Here is a 17,172-nt window from a genome sequence, read left to right as displayed (position 1 = left end):
ATCTTTGTAGAATTGTTTGTTCAGACAAATCATATGCTTCTGGTTCAGAACAAATTCTTTTAGCTCTCAGCAGCTGAGAGTAGGGTAGATGAATTTTCAAGGAGGTAGGGTGACAGCTGGTGAAAAGAAGAACATTATTTCTATCAGTAGCTTTAACAAATAGGTCAGTGATGAGTTTATTGTCCTGTAAAGTAACTTGAACGTCCAAGAATGATAGACTGTTTGAGCTGATGGTATGGGTGAATTGGATGTGGTCATCAAGATTGTTGATGTGCTTTAAAAATTCAGAAATTTCCTTAGGTTGTCCGACCCAAATTAGAAAAATGTCATCAATGTATCGCCACAGGGTCAGAATGTTGTTTGTCCATTTGTTGTTGCTCAAGATGTGATCCAGTTCCATGCGGTGCATGAAAAGGTTAGCGTAGCTGGGAGCTGCGCAATTGCCCATTGCAGTACCAACGAGCTGTAGATAGTAGTCATTGTTCCATGAAAAATAACTGTGATCCAGTGTGAATTGTATTAATTCAAGTATCAGAACTTTCAGATCATCATCGATCGGGTGGTTCAGCAAAAAAGATTCTATAGCTTCAATACCCTGATTGTGTGGGATCGATGTGTATAGGGCACATACGTCAATAGTGACTAAGGTGTGCAAATTTATCCACGCGGTCATGAACGGGCGCCGCCATCTTGTTTTTCATTCATTGCTATGGTTCTGGGCATGCTTTCTGTATCCTCTGTCAATCTCTGCCATCCTTTGCTTGTTTGAAGTTTTTTTTTAATCTATTTTACTTATTATCTATCCCTCTATTTTTCTAGCTCTATATTTTTGTGTTTTCTACTACTTTTGGTTAATTTTAAACTACTTTTTTTAACTCTTTTCTTTTCTTCTTCCCTATTCTATTTCTTCCTTATTATTTACCTTCGTTTCTGCCCAGACCATGTTAAAGGGAGCCGGGAAGCAGCCCGCGAAGGGGAAGGGTCCCGCACCCCGTCCCCGGCTCCCGTGCGGGCGTTTGAGGGGGGAGGAAGTTATAGCTCGGGAGATTTTTAGTGCGGAGGAGGTGGCCGCACTAGTCTTTTATGTCCAGCGCCGCCTCCCCAGGACCATCATGGGAGGCGGCAAGATCGCTACTGGCTACGGGCTCCGGGAGCGCCGGAAGCGGTGGGAGAAGGTGTGCCGGGCCATGTTTGAACACTCAGGGGTCCGGCGCACCTACAACCAGGCCACCCACCGCTGGACAGATCTCCTGGACCGGGAACGCGACTTGCTGGACGTGCTCGGCATCGATATCCCCGGGCTTGGTGAGTAGTAGTAGCTATTTCTAGCTATTTCATCACTACTCTGTGTGTTATTATATTGCAAATTTTTGTTTTTTACCAAGAGCAATAATGCTGCCAATTACATTGTAGGTAAATTATATTGCAAAATCTTCTGTGCATTTCAGGTGCACTGCTCTCCTTCTCAGTAGCGTTGCTACTATGCTTATTTGTTTTCGATTTTGTGTTCATTTCATTGGCCTGAGAAATTATGTATGAGTGTAGTGTAAAGAACTGCGTAATGCTAGACACTAAGGGTCAGATTTTCAATTACTGGCGCATCCCTGCAAAGTAGCAGGGATGCGCCAGTAATTGTGCGCCACGCCAGCACCACACATGGTGCGCCGTATTTACAATGCGGCGCACCATGGGCCCAAAACGTCACCGAAGCGTTACGCATCTGTGCCGTAAAGGCGGCGCATTGCTGGAGTTGCGTCACAACGATGGCGCAGCTCCAGCAATGCTCTGGTGTGCCCTATCTCCCCAATGCTGCGTAAAGCCGTACGCCTGCTTTAAGCAGGCGCAGCGTTTGAGTCACGCATCATTGTCCTAAAAGTGACTGATTGAAATCTTGTAGATTTCCCTCAGCCACTTTTAGGATGCGTTCCTGCGCAGGAATGCCCTCCCTTGCGCCGGAACGCCCCCTGATGACGCAGGGCTTTACAACGTGATGCATCTCCCATATGCGTCACGTTGTTAATATACGCCGCACCATGGCGCCTCTTTTGTTCTGCCGCTGCGTCACAAAAGTCACGCAACAATGGAGCAAAAGAGCCGCAAGGGGCTTGTAAATCTGCCCCTACAGACTCAAGTCCAGTCCTTCTTTTGTACACCTGGCAATAAGAAGAAATAGTGGTGGTGGATTGATAGTTTGAGTATTTTAATGACTGGTTAATGTAGTAGGAATCTTTTTAGTGTTGTCGCTGATCTGCAATCACAATGGAGTTTGTCTGCCACTTCGTGTGCTGCGGACTGCTGCCTGCCAGTCCCAGGTGAACCTTTTTAGTAGTTTGTTTAGTGAGTTACATAACTTTCCAAGTCGACGGTCCGCAAATCAAGCAATACTAATATCGTAGTAGACCACATGAGATAGGTCAATATATCCCGGGGAATAGATGTCTATTTGCTATTTCGCCAAAATATTTTGTTATTGTTCTTTTGAAATGTTTGATTTGGTTGACAACAATCATCCATGTTTTCGGGTCTTTCTTTCTTTCATGTTGTACATCAGCTCCCCCCAGGGGCAAGAGGACAAAGGAGGAGGGGTCATCGGCTGCTGCTGCTGTTCAAGTTTTAATTTTAATATAGAGTACCTATTTTTTCCTAGCGTTCCTCATTTGATTTTTTCTAAATCGTCTTTGATCTTCTTGTAGACTGTATCTAAATTCTTATCCTGCCTCTACTATGACTCCCTGTGGTATTACTAGATTATTCTTATTAGTCTGTCTGTGTAGCTACCTAAGATTGCACAGTTGGCAAAAGGTGTTAAACGAAACTCCCATTCTAGTCAGCAATAGCTCTATGCACTGAGTGCAGTCCTCTGGGATTGTCCATAATGTCTTTTCAAGTCTTCTAAATGTTTATGCTTTGACAATTACCAACAATAAAAAGGTGAATGACCACCAAGAAAGAATAAGATACTACTTTACTTTTGGTTTGGATAGGAGGACAATCCATACTACTACTGTTGCAGGGACAAATCTGCACAAACAGAACTATGGACACTAAATAGTGCATTGTTTATCAATTATAATAGGCGCAGGTAGACTTTCCACATACCTCAGTGATATCAGACTTTGAAGAACCCCCAATCTTCTTACTGACTAGATAGTGTGGCAGAGTCATTTAGCTTCCGAATTCATCGATGATTGATCCCCAATGATGATTATCCAACGCAGGGCAAAAGTACGGAGTCAGAGTCCAGAAGTGTCAGAGGCACGGACTCATGCTTGGAAATTGCAAAACCTTTTGCTCAGTCACTCTTGACCAAAAACCACAGAGTCTATTTAAGTTTTAAAGCTTTATTAAAAGTAAAAATATTTATTAAAATCAAGCTTGTCATAAAACATAAACGGTTGATTAAAAATGGAAAAGTGCTTAGTGATTTATTTCACACATTTATTGTGGGCGAGCCGAGCCCTCACCTGGTTTCAACTTTAATTTTTCTTTTTGGTGCTGAATCGTTGGTCACTCCGTCCTACTGATGATGATTTGTTCTTAGAAGTGAAGCTTCTGTCTGTTATGAGAAAAATGGTGCGTGTTAAAAAGCAAGCATTCATCAGTTGTGCCAAAAAGTGCAGCAAGACAAGACAACACCCTTCCCTGGAAAAAGGGACATTTTTACTTTAGAGTAGACAGTCACAAATTATGAAATTGGTTTCTGTATTCACATTTCTTCATTCCTAGACAAAATACTAGTGAGTGGTGTATGTCTATGACATCTAACATTCTTAAATGTACTTTGTAGGTGGAACATCTGGTGCTGGGCCCAGCACGGAGGTGGAGGACAGTTCTGGTGAGGAGGCGGTGCAAGTGCCGGACGAAACTGCTGTGCGGGTTGCCACTGTAGTGGCGGGCAGTGGTAAGCTCTTATATTCCTTACTTATTGAGATTGCAGACTGCATAGTGTGCTCTCTGCACGGGTGTAGTATATATGTTCTACAGTTAAGTTACTATACTGTTAAGCAGACTTTCAAATTTAGAACAAAGTTTTTTTATCAACCAGGTAGTAGCCTCCTCTAAATTTACTTCAACTCAGCTGTGAATTTTTTTTCGAGAATCCAAATCAGATCTGAGATGAACTTGATGGATGGGATGAACGAAAAGCGAAAGAAGGGTGTAAGTAAGTGTGGAAGGACGAGCAAGTTAAAAGTAATGATGACTGACAAAGAAGAATGATACGTGTTTGATTGGTGCCCGAGGTGGCTGGGAAGGAATATGATGCATGGCTGGGTGAAGGATGAAGCAAGGATGGGTGGAAGGAGAACAGCCTGGGTGGGTGAAACAGAAACTGTATGTGTGCGCAATATATGCTTTGGTTGAAATGCAAATGCAAGTCAAGCACGGATGTATGGCTTGCGGTTTCCCAAATAAAATGAAAAGGTTGTTTTCCCGTGAGAAAACGTAAGGTTTGTCCAGATGAGAGACATGAAGAAGAATGATTGACATATAGTTTGAATGGATGGATGCCTGGATCATCGTACTATCTGACTCTTAGATAGCATATGTGTATCTAGAGAGAGTAGACGGTCACTGGATGAACTAAGTGTTACTTTGAAGAGCATGTAACACCGCACCCGCACGTCCGTCCCAGTGTAGGAAAGGCAAGGAAAAGAAGTTGTAATTTTGTCCGAATACTACCATGAATAGTAGCCGTAGTTTGTATTGCAAGCACAGCATATATCCGGCTATTGCGATGGCCACTCACTACCTCTGTTAATAAGTTTAGTAGAACTTGGTCATTCATGTGTGGATGTATCACTGTTCACTTAATAAAAAGCAAAGCACCTAACGTCATCCCATATGTAAGCAAATACATACCATGTGCAGTGATAGATAATCAGATTATTTATCTTTTTCATTTTCCTTTTCTAGTATTCATTGGCACTGTAGGGTGAAAGTTAAATTAAATAAGCAGTAGCCCTTGTAACAGAGTATTCTCAGTGCCACCGTAATAGAAAAGTAAGAGCATCACCACCTGCATGTACTGGACTGGTACAGTAACGCAAGTCTGTCTCACTCATCATGGCGGGCGTCTATTTTTCTCGGGTGCAAGTTGACTGCGCTGGCATTATGCCGGCTTGCAGAAGTTAACGTACCAATTTTGCTAAACAAGAGAGAAGAAGAAGAATAAGACTGGTGTACTGTCATAGTCGACTCTAATGGAGTGAGTCCATAGTGCTCGTAGAATTGATTCCTTAAACTCCCACTAATGTTAGAGCAAGGATGAGGAAGTGGGAGGTTAGATAGATACTGGCCACAATATAGTTATGTACTGCGCTTGCAAGTTGCTAGTTCTACTGTGACACAACTTTCTGCTGAATCATTTTGTGTTAATCTTAAAGAGCATTGGTTACAGACTATGTCTTTCTTTCTTCATATAGATGCTCCTTCCAAACCAACACGGAAGGAGCTGGCTAACAGGGCCCGGCAACGGAGGCTGGCGGCCACTTTTGCCGAATATCGGCGGCTGGTGGCCCAGGAGGAGGAGGACACGCACAGTACGTCGACAACATCCACGGCGACACGTGTATCCTCCTCTGCGCTCCCTGGGTCAGCCAGTCAGCGCAGCAGGTCTCCAGCGGTACGGAGCCGGGGTACCGCAGCCACCCGCCACCGCCGAGCAGCAAAGAAATCAGCTGCCCCCCACAGCAGGTGCAAGGCATGCACGCACCGCCTTTCACTGAGGGTGTCCTACCTCGAGCAGGAGCTCCTCAACACCAAAACCCTGCTCGAGACCTCCGCAAGGAGCATGCAGACCTGGCCCGAAAAGTCAACAGCAGCAGCCAGCAGTAGGATGAGGAGACTGTCCCTTGCCCCTTTTTTAAAGACTTCTGGGGGGTGGGAATTGGGAGTTGGGTTTTCTATTTTTTGGGACTTGGACATTCGTTGGGGTTTGGGAGGGGGGGTGGGTTGGGTCTTGCGGGAGAATATTTATGTTAGGGATATATAAATATACTTTAAACTTTATCTTAGCATACGTGTTTTTTACTGCTTTTGAGGCTGGTGGGTGGGGGTTTAACAGTAAGTTCGTTTTCCTGAAACCTAAGTTGCATCTTGATTCAAGTTGTGTAAGTACTAGTAATTGCCCAAATGTTTTCAAAACCAAGTGCCTGTCACAGAGTAATTGAATTCAATAGTCCTAGGACCTTCAGTCTATTGTCTCTCCTAATACTCCATTATACTACCTCCCCCCAAACCCTTATCTTACCTGTAATTTGTGTTTGGAAATAGGGCTAGGCGCAGGGCTGGCTGCACGGGAAATGGCGATTAAGGTTGGCAATCCTGGGCGGATGAAATGTCATCATTGCGGTGGTATTTAGCGCCGGGATGCTCCAGGGTTACTGCGCGCTTTACAAAAACCTTAAATAAAAATAAATAATAATAACTTGTGGTGTTACACAGTGGCAGTTGCAGCATCTGAAAAAAAAGAAAATTAAACCTTGTTTGTCCTTACCGTAGCATTAGAACGGTACGATAGAGAATATAGCAGGTGACAGTACACTAGAACTGTGCCACAATGTAGCCGAACAAATGATAAAGTATTGAAAGTACTTGTGTTGAATTTCTTTGACATTGGCTACTACTACAAGAAATAGTACTGAAGGTGAAGGACACAGCAGCGTACTATTAATTTGCCACGTCTAGTAGGAGGATGTTCTTGATGACCAATCAAGTTGATGGCGCACATGAAAATCTGCTTTCATTTGCCAATAGTGACTCAGTGTCAAGCTGAGTAAGAATATATCCTCGGATTCCTTCACCAGCCTGTTGCTATGACCTTATCCTCCCCAGCAAGTTTGTGGAATTATTGCTGTCATTTAGTCACACATCAATCAAAACCACACAGCCCGGGGGAAGAGGGTTAGGGTTTGGAAAATGGATGGGAATGAGGTTTTTTGGGAAAGTTTTGTTGAGAGAAGAAAAAAAAGCACGGCATGGACAAACAATAATTGAAGATAAACAAATCTTTGGGTACAAAGCTAGCCATAAATCTTGTAAGTGACATAAAGGAAGTGCATGCACTACTGCATGCATGGTTACTGAAAAGTAAGTAGTACTTTCGACAACCATGAATGAAAGAATGCGACAGTACAGGGCTGCAGTAATAATTATGCGTTTTCACTTGCCTATCTCTGCACTCTAAGAAACACTGCTTACATTAAATTAGGTTTAAAAAATAGCAGAAGTAAAACCTATAGAATGGCTGTAGGGGTGAATTTAGAAGCATAGATCAAAGAAATGCAGAGTCACACTCATAGAAGTTCACAGCAATAACATTACTTAAAAGAGAATTAGAAAGGAACGGATACTGTATCTGTATGTTTTTGTAGTTGTCCTGTTGAATTTGGTAAGTTGCATGCATCCAACCATTCCTCTTATTAGCGGGACTCCCCCATTCCATCTGACGCTCCGTCCATCAATGTTGGTGACCAGAAGACACCCTGTCCACTGCCTGCCTGGCGGATGCTGAATTGCGGCTCGCTAATGTGAAGCCTGGCTTCATCCTTTTTTTCCCATTGCACAGGCTGAAACCCGGCCTGTAATTATTGATGGAAAAACAGGAAGTGATATTAGAACACCACTGACAAATAAATATAAGGTATGTACGCTGTGTAGTGCAAAAAGTCACACTATAAGTTTCCTAATAGACAGTACAATATTTTTGAAAGTGCCTACTCTGTCTGAGTCTCCTTTTGAAGGATAAATAAGTATGGTCGAATTAATTTAGCGGATCCTTCCCCTCAAGCTAGGTGTACTGTAAACTGTGTTTTAGAGCAAAATTAGACCTTTCCAGCAGTGCTCCCAGACCCTTACTAAACCCAGTCGCAAAAATGTCGAAGACCCCCAATCAGATCTCCAAAAATTAGGCCTAGTAGAAAATGGTGACAAAACGTACTTGGAAAGTTAAGTAGGCCCAAATCCCCCCTTACCCACCATGGATTGTATTGAAACCACTTGCAAGCAAGCAAAAGTATCCATACCCAGCATTGCTCCAAGACTCGCAAACCCCCACACAAACACCAGGAACCCCCACAAACATCCCCCCGAAAACGGTAGAGTGAGCGAAATCTCAGAAAAAGCAAAAAACATTTTCCCCAGGGATTGTCTCCAAAACAATTTCTTTGGGGTATTAGACCTTTCCAGCAATGGCTCCAGAACTGTCAACCTTGGCGAAAACAAGTCTAACCCCCCCAACAAGCCAAAAGGAAAAACCCAGGAAAAGCCACACTTAAAAATCTTTGGGCCTACCTGGAATTCAGTCCAAATGCGCTCTGCAGCTAGGCCCTAACTCCCCTTTTCCACCATGGATTTCCCGAAAAACAAATGCAATCAACATAAGACTGTGCCAGCAGTGCTCCCAGACCCCAAAACCCACCCACAACAACCTAATAGCCCACCAAACAGCACCCCAAAGACAGGCAAGTGATCAAAAGCGCAAAATCTTTTTCTGATCCGATTTTCTCCAAACCACTTTTAGCCGGTATTAGACCTTCCCAGCAATGGCCCCAGACCTGTCAACCCAGGCGGAAAGAAGTAGAAGACCCCCAAACAGCCAAAAAGCAAAACTACAAAAATGGGGACTTCGAAATTTTCAGGCAAATTTCCAAAATCACTCCACGCGCGCTCTGCAGCTAGGCCCTAACTCCCCTTTGCCATCATGGATTTGCTTCAAACCTCTTGCAATCAAAACTATCCATACCCAGCAGTGCTCCCAGACCCCAAAACACACCCACAAACACCCGGAACCCCCCCAAACAGCACCTCAAAGACAAGCAAGTCAGCAAAAACGCAAACATAATTTCACCTCCGGTTTTGTCCAAACCACTTTTATCCGGTATTAGACCTTCCCAGCAATGGCCCCAGACCCCTGCAGCCACCCGCAAAAAAGCAGAACACCCCCAAACAGGCAAATTTCCAAAATCACTCCACGCGCGCTCTGCAGCTAGGCCCTAACTCCCCTTTGCCATCATGGATTTGCTTCAAACCTCTTGCAATCAAAACTATCCATACCCAGCAGTGCTCCCAGACCCCAAAACACACCCACAAACACCCGGAACCCCCCCAAACAGCCCCTCAAAGACAAGCAAGTCAGCAAAAACGCAAACATAATTTCACCTCCGGTTTTGTCCAAACCACTTTTATCCGGTATTAGACCTTCCCAGCAATGGCCCCAGACCCCTGCAGCCACCCGCAAAAAAGCAGAACACCCCCAAACAGGCAAATTTCCAAAATCACTCCACGCGCGCTCTGCAGCTAGGCCCTAACTCCCCTTTGCCATCATGGATTTGCTTCAAACCTCTTGCAATCAAAACTATCCATACCCAGCAGTGCTCCCAGACCCCAAAACACACCCACAAACACCCGGAACCCCCCCAAACAGCACCTCAAAGACAAGCAAGTCAGCAAAAACGCAAACATAATTTCACCTCCGGTTTTGTCCAAACCACTTTTATCCGGTATTAGACCTTCCCAGCAATGGCCCCAGACCCCTGCAGCCACCCGCAAAAAAGCAGAACACCCCCAAACAGGCAAAAAGCAAAAATGGGCCTACTACCTGGAATTCAGTCCAAATGCGCTCTGCAGCTAGGCCCTAACTCCCCTTTTCCACCATGGATTTCCTGAAAAACAAATGCAATCAACATTAGACTGTGCCAGCAGTGCTCCCAGACCCCAAAACCCACCCACAACAACCTAAAAGCCCGCCAAACAGCACCCCAAAGACAGGCAAGTGATCAAAAGCGCAAAATCTTATTCTGATCCGATTTTCTCCAAACCACTTTTAGCCGGTATTAGACCTTCCCAGCAATGGCCCCAGACCCATCAACTCACCCGCAAAGAAGTAGAACACCCCCACAAGTGCAGAGTCTTTCTTCATTGGGCGTAATCCAGCCATCTGCTTTGAGGGAAATAGGAGTCTGGAGGAGTAGGAGGATAGAGGAGCATGTTCTTGTGAACTGGTGAACATGAGGAATGCAGACTGCGGCACCTTCAAATCAATAAGCAAATAAGTGAAGACAGTTCTGCTGATGGGCTTGTTTTTGTGATTAGGTGATTAAAGTTTTTTTTTATATAGATTTTGCAAAACAAAGAAAGATAGACACACAGGATAAAAGTGAATAAGGACGAAAAAGAAAGTTAGTGATTCATTGACTCATTTTCAGGGCTCGGTGTCAGGGAAGAAGAGCTCGTCCTCAAACTCTGCGAATTCATACGGGAGTAGGTCACTTAACAGAGAAGAACTTCCCTCATCTAAATTGGTGTCCTCCTCGTCTTCTTCCTGCGTGCATTCTCGTATTTTGTAATCTGGTGGTATGAGGTGCTGATTCATCTTGATCATTGTTAACCTCTCCACATTTTTGGGCGAGAGGCGGGTCCTTTTGGAAGTTACAATGCCACCAGCAGCACTGAAAACACGTTCAGAAGACACACTTGCGAGTGGGCAAGACAAGTAATTTATAGCCAGGTTGGTGATCTCTGACCACACAACTGTTTTCCCATGCCAATACGCCAATGGGTCATGAGAAAGATGGACCTCTGTTGAGTCATTCAGATAGGCCTGCACCATCAACTCAAGGTTCTCCCGGGTTTCTCCACTTTGCTTACTTTTTTCTGGGACCATTTCAGAAGCAAACCCAAGCTGAGTTAGCCAATCCTCTTCATCACCCAATATTTCTGTTGTGTCTGGTGCAGATGATATGGTTGCTGGTGTCGTTAACGGCTGAGAGGGAAAATCACTCACTTCTGCCACAGCCACAAATGCAGAAGTGGATTTTTTTGACTGCGGACGGCCTGCTGATGCTGATGTACTGCCTTTTCCTTCAATTTCCTGCCGTTCTCTTTCAAACCGAGTGGCTGACACAGCTAGCCAATGTTTGTACTTTGTAACATCTGCGTCATCAAAAGGAAAGAATACTCTGCCTGCCACTGCCTTTTTGTACCGTGGATCCAGAATAGTAGCACAAATGTAATGCTGTTCTGTCTTGATCATTTCAAGACGACCATCGCCAAGTAGGCGGTGTAGTAACTTCTCCGCCAACTCAAATGCTTCTTCCTTTCCATCTTTTTCAAACTTAGAATACACCACCTTCAGTTGGTGCTCTAGCATGCTCAACAATGGGATAGCTTTTCCCAAATTACAGTCCTCCCTGCTGACTGCACGCGTGAAGACCTCAAAAGAACGAAGCATGTCTGTCAGGCTTTTAACTAGGTGCCATTGCTCCACCTGTATCCTCATGTCCATCATAGGTGTACCCAGTTTAAAGAAATACTGATCGACTACCGCATACTGCTCATACATACGCTCAAGCATGTAGAAGGTTGAGTTCCAACGTGTTGCCACCTCCTGGATGAGTGCTTTCACTGGCAATTTACGTTCATGTTTCAGGCACCTCAGCTGCTTCCGGGCCTGAAAAGAATGGTTGAAATGTGTGCACATTCTTCGGCAGGTGGTCAGTAACTCGGAGACTGGATTTTCTTCACTCAAGAATATTTTAACAACCAGGTTTATACAGTGCGCCAGACACGGCACTCTGAAATAGTTACCCATATACATGGCCTTAACTACATTGGCGCCATTATCCGTGGAAACATAACCAATCAGGCGTTTTCTTGGGGACAGCCATTCAAAGACCTTTGTGTTAAACTCATGCAAAATGTTTTCTGCTGTATGACTTTTCTCCATGGCAAACATGGCTATTGTTGCATGTTTCCGAGCAGCTTTATAAACTTTGTCCTCGTCAACACCTGCGTTTATCTTTGCTTTAACCCCTGAAAAAGAGACCCAGTGTGCAGTGATGCACATGTAATCAGTGGCTGCGCAACTGCTCCACATGTCTGTTGTCAGATGTATAGTGTGAACAGCACTCTTCTGCAAAGCTGCCCCAATCACCTCCAGCACATCTTCATGTAGTGCTGGAACCGCAACTCTGGCAAAATAGAACCGGCTAGGAACCTTCCATTTAGGGCAGAGCGTTGCCACCATTTCAAGAAAACCCACCCCTTCCACAAAAGAAAAAGGGAGAAGGTCCAGCGCTAGCATTTTAGCCAGCTTACTGTTATACAGACGCGCCATTGGGTGGTTGCGTTCATATAGCGCTTCTGAAAACAACATGCTTCTAATGGTGGGCTGCACCATTTTACTGGATGATGATGACTTCTGCGACCCAGTTACGCTCCGTGGTGAACTTTTTTGCGTTGTTGTCTCACTCTCTCCCACACTCTTAGAGTGGCTCATAGATCTGCTGCTGACAGGGGTACTGGGTGTAAGTGAAGAAATGTTTGAAGCTTCTTCTTCCTCCTCGTCATCAGCAGATGAAACATCAACGGATACAATTTGTTGACTTGCAATTCGGGCATCCTTGATCTCCCTTAGGTGCGCATGCCATTTGACAGTGTGCTGTCTCTCAAGATGACCTCTCTGGCCTCCGGTACCATAGTTGGTACCAAGCTTACCACGACTAACTCGAACCTTACAAATGGTACAAATGGCTATGTTTTCCCTTGTTGGGCTAACACTAAAGAAGTCCCAAACTGCGGACTTCAAATGTCTGTGGGGAGCGGAGGAGGTGATACTGGGAATGCTGCTAATGCCAGATGAACTGGAGGATGTGTGTTGCCGAAATTTAGTACGTTGTGCACTTACAGCACCACTAATTGAGGAAATGGAGGTCGAGGTGGATGGAGGTCCCTTCTGGTGAGAAAATATGGAAGCTGTAGGTGGTGGTGTACTAGTTAACTGCATTCGTGGTGGTCCCATTGCCACGTCGCAATCATCACGCTCAGCAGCATTTCGGGAGAGGGTAAAAATGTCTGTTTGCTGCATGCCTGCTGAGGCTGGAGTGACGCCTATGATGACTGCGTCGTCATCGTGAGAGTCTTCATCAGCAGGAGTATACGCCACTTCTTCTTCAGCGTCATCATCACACTCCATAACTCTAAGACTTTCGGGGACCTTCCTTTTACGCTTAGCTACCTTTGTCAGATCATGGTGTGCCTCACTCTCAGACGGCCGTGGTGGTTCCCAAGTTTCATCCATATCATCATAAGGAAGGGGGCTTGAAGAAGTAGACACCAGCCTTGATCTTTTCCTTGCTGGGGATCTGGAAGACAATGAATCATCAGGAGGAGTGGCTTCCTCATGTGATACCTCGGCTTGAATGTCGATTTCCTGATGTGCCCCTACTTCGGGAGGAACAACTATTGTGGGCACTTGTGCCGCTCCATGCACCTCTGCTTGCTCCTCTCCTTGCGCTGCTTCTCCTTCCACATGTACTTGGTCTTGTACTTGCACATGTGGTTGTTGTTGCGGCTGTGGTTGTTGACTCGTCAGATGAGTTACAACAACCTGTGTTGATTGAGGGATGCTGCTACTTTCTTGCGATGAGCCAACATCACTGGTCGATGGTGATTGAACAACTATACTGGCTGCCTCTGCAGCACTCAAGGGCTTGGACCTAAGTTGGCGTGGTGGTGGTGGCACTGAGCCCAATGGAGCGGAGGTGCTGCTCCCAGCTTGGTCCCCAGCAGACCCCGCTGCTGCTGCAGGCGTACTTTTTTTTATCCCAATAAATGTGGCGGTCGTCACACCAGTCTCCTTGGTAAGTGGCGCCAGTTGCTTCTTCTTCTCCTTACTGGCAACTTTCTTGCTAGAGGAGCTACGGGCAACTTTTTTTGGGGCCATCTTCTTCAGATGTCAGAACAGCAGGCCGCAGTTGCACAAGTTGCAGAGTTGTCTGTGGCCACACGTGACGTTGTGCTGCACACACCGTAGCAGGACTTCTTCCTGGCACTGATGAGGAACGATGAGGCTGATGATTCGTGTTTCTGCACCTAAAAGCAAACGAAGCCAGAGGAACATCAGTTAAATAAATGTTGCATATGTAGCGCTTCAATTAATAGTTTGCAAGTAAGCATTTTTATTATACCCACCCCCCAAAATGGAAAGACCAATAAAATGCACCACTGACAGAGTACCCCTGGGCATAATGGATGAACGCATGGCAGACTGGGTGCAGGCCTATGACACAACAAAGCACACTGCCTGGCTTCAAAATTGCCCCTAGACCCCCACCCACATGGCCAGGCCCTGCCTGGACCAGGCCTCAAAATGGCCCCCACCCACATGGCCATGCCCCATCAACACCCCCAAAAATTGAAAAACACACAAAAATCACCACAATCCAATGCCATCCATGCCCTCCATGATGTTTACATTCAAGATACCCCACAGAAAGACTAGGCCCATGCTCCACTGAGTGAGTACCCCTGGCAAAAGGCCCCAACAGCCAAACAAATCGAAATACACACAAAAATCACAACAATCCAATGCCATCCATGCCCTCCATGATGCTTACATTAAAGAAACCACACAGAAAGACTAGGCCCATGCACCACTGAGTGAGTACCCCTGGGCAAAAGGCCCCAACAACACCCCCAAAAATCGAAAAACACACAAAAATCACCACAATCCAATGCCATCCATGATGCTCACATTAAAGAAACCACACAGAAAGACTAGGCCCATTCACCACTCAGTGAGTACCCCTGGGCATAATGGATGAAAGCAAGGCACATTGGATGCAGGCCTATGGCACAAAGCACACTGCCTGGATTCAAAATGGCCCCTTTACCCCCACCACATGGCCCTGGACCAGGCCTCAAAATGGCCCCCACCCACATGGCCATGCCCCATCAACACCCCCAAAAATCAAAAAACACACAAAAATCACAACAATCCAATGCCATCCATGCCCTCCATGATGTTTACATTCAAGACACCCCACAGAAAGACTAGGCCCATGCTCCACTGAGTGAGTACCCCTGGGCAAAAGGCCCCAACAGCCAAAAAAATCGAAAAACACACAAAAATCACCACAATCCAATGCCCTCCATGATGCTTACATTAAAGAAACCACACAGAAAGACTAGGCCCATGCACCACTGAGTGAGTACCCCTGGGCAAAAGGCCCCAACAACACCCCCAAAAATCGAAAAACACACAAAAATCACCACAATCCAATGCCATGCCAATGCCTAAATGATGTTGAAATTCAACAAAACAGTTGCATCATGCACCCATAACTAACCCTGGTCCTACTGGATACTGTGGCACCCACAATATATTTTATTTAATGTTCTGAAAAAGTTCCAAAATTGTAGTTGCAGCAACTGTAATGCCCCAAACAAACAACATCAACTTACTTGTGAAATTTCTAATCCAAAAGTGATCCAAAGAAAGTCAAAAAGGCCTCAAATCCCAATAAAAAGCAGCATCCATAAAAAGTAATCCTTCCAGGTCAATATCCAAATCAAAGTGACCAGCACATGAAGAAAGCACTGGGAGGAGCCTGCTGGACAGGAACAGGAAGTTGGAGACTGTGGGGCACTTCCTCCCCCCCCCCAAATGGACTCCTTGCAAAAAAAAAGTGCAGGCAAATGTCAACCTGAGGATTTATTCTGATAAAAATCATCATTTTCATTCTGCTGGTGAATTTCTTGTGCGAAATTGCAAATTTTGCAATCTCGCAATTGCGAGATTCTCGCTGCCCGCCGCATCTACGTGTTCGCAAGTGTTTACTCCCGCGATGCGTGATCACGGGCCTTTATGGGGTACTCGCGTTGGCAAACTCTCGCTGTGCAAGTTGGCAAGCCGCGATGACGTAATCGCAGTCGACAAACTCCCGCGGGATCCCGCAGCAAGATCCAAAATGGAGCAGCACACGCAAACATGGAGAAAAACAACTCTTCAAACGCTGAATGACGGTAAGTGAACGCTGCGCGCCGCAAAATTGTATAGTATTCTATTTGGCAAGTGCGACCAAGCAAAAAAATCCGCTTCGCGCGGATTTGCGAATTTTCGGCAAATTCGCGAGAGTTCGCGGATTGCGAATTTGCCGAAAATCCACAAAATCCGCGAGCGGAACGGATTTTACGCCCACGCTTACTTATAAGTAGTTTGTATCCCTCTTGCCCTATTATTTACTCGGGACTTACACGGGTTTGTCATTGCCAATTATAATTATGACTAACCATATACTTTTAATCAGAGCACAGGCCCTGGGTCTGGTTAGCAGAGCCCATGGCACAATCAGAGTCAGAAAGCCAGCACTTAGTAGTCAAAATGGAGGTAAAACATGGGGGGACTCTGCAATTAGGTTCTGATTTCTCACGTCACGTTTTCCCTAACTGCCAGGTCTCAGCAACAGGCTTTTTGTCCCTACTGCAGCTATGGTCAGGGCACTTGTGGGCAGCAACAATACCAGCTGTACCTGGCAGTTCAGCAGCCTGAACAGTCATGTCATGGACGAGGTTGCGGATCCCAAAGAGGATGCAGGATGCAAACCGAAACTAGCGTGGTGCCCAGTCCCCACCCCCTATAGCTGTCGCAGTCGCAAAGTCTCTTTAGTACACCCTCTATCCAGCACAGTCATCCAGTTGACAGCAGGATCAGGCACCATGTGCCCAGTGGTCTGCTATTTCCTTTGAAAAGTCTGTGCTTCAAATTACGCAGGGGTCTGCCCTTCCATTCGTGGAAACCCTGCAACCCTGTCCTCTAGCTAAAGAGTGGCTGACAGAGGACCATGTCTCACTGCTCCATGAGGAAGCGCAGGGTCTTCTAGCGAAAGGCGACATTGAGATAGGGGCTATGCCAGATATAGGACATATTTGGTATTCTTGCTACTTTCTGGTGTTAAAAAAGAATGGATGCCTTTGTCCTATTCTAAATCTGTGCCCTTTCAACACCTTTTTACAGAAAGAGAAATTCAAGATGCTCACCTTAGCTCAGGTCTTGTCTGCCCCGTACCCTGGAAACTGGATGGTAGGGTGGAACTTGCAGGACGCTTACTTTCAAATCCCCATTCTGCAAGCCCACAGGTGTTACCTGCGGTTTATGGTGGGCCACAAGCACTTTCAGTTTGCTGTGCTCCCTTTCAGCCTCGCCAATGCCCCTTGAGTGTGCATGAATGTGATGGTTGTGGTTGCAGCTCAGGGGTTCCAGTCTTCCTCTGCCTCGACGACTGGCTGCTGAAGACAGGCTCGGCCATGACATCACCCAACTCCAGACTGCAGCAAACATTTTGCATTCACTGGTGCTCAGTCTCACTATCAACATGCCGAAATCACATCTGA

The sequence above is a fragment of the Lissotriton helveticus genome, chromosome 2_1 (assembly GCF_964261635.1).
Source record: "Lissotriton helveticus chromosome 2_1, aLisHel1.1, whole genome shotgun sequence".
Classification (NCBI taxonomy): Eukaryota; Metazoa; Chordata; class Amphibia; order Caudata; family Salamandridae; genus Lissotriton; species Lissotriton helveticus.
The sequence above is the reverse complement of the archived record's forward strand: the minus strand, read 5'-3'. Positions refer to the sequence as shown.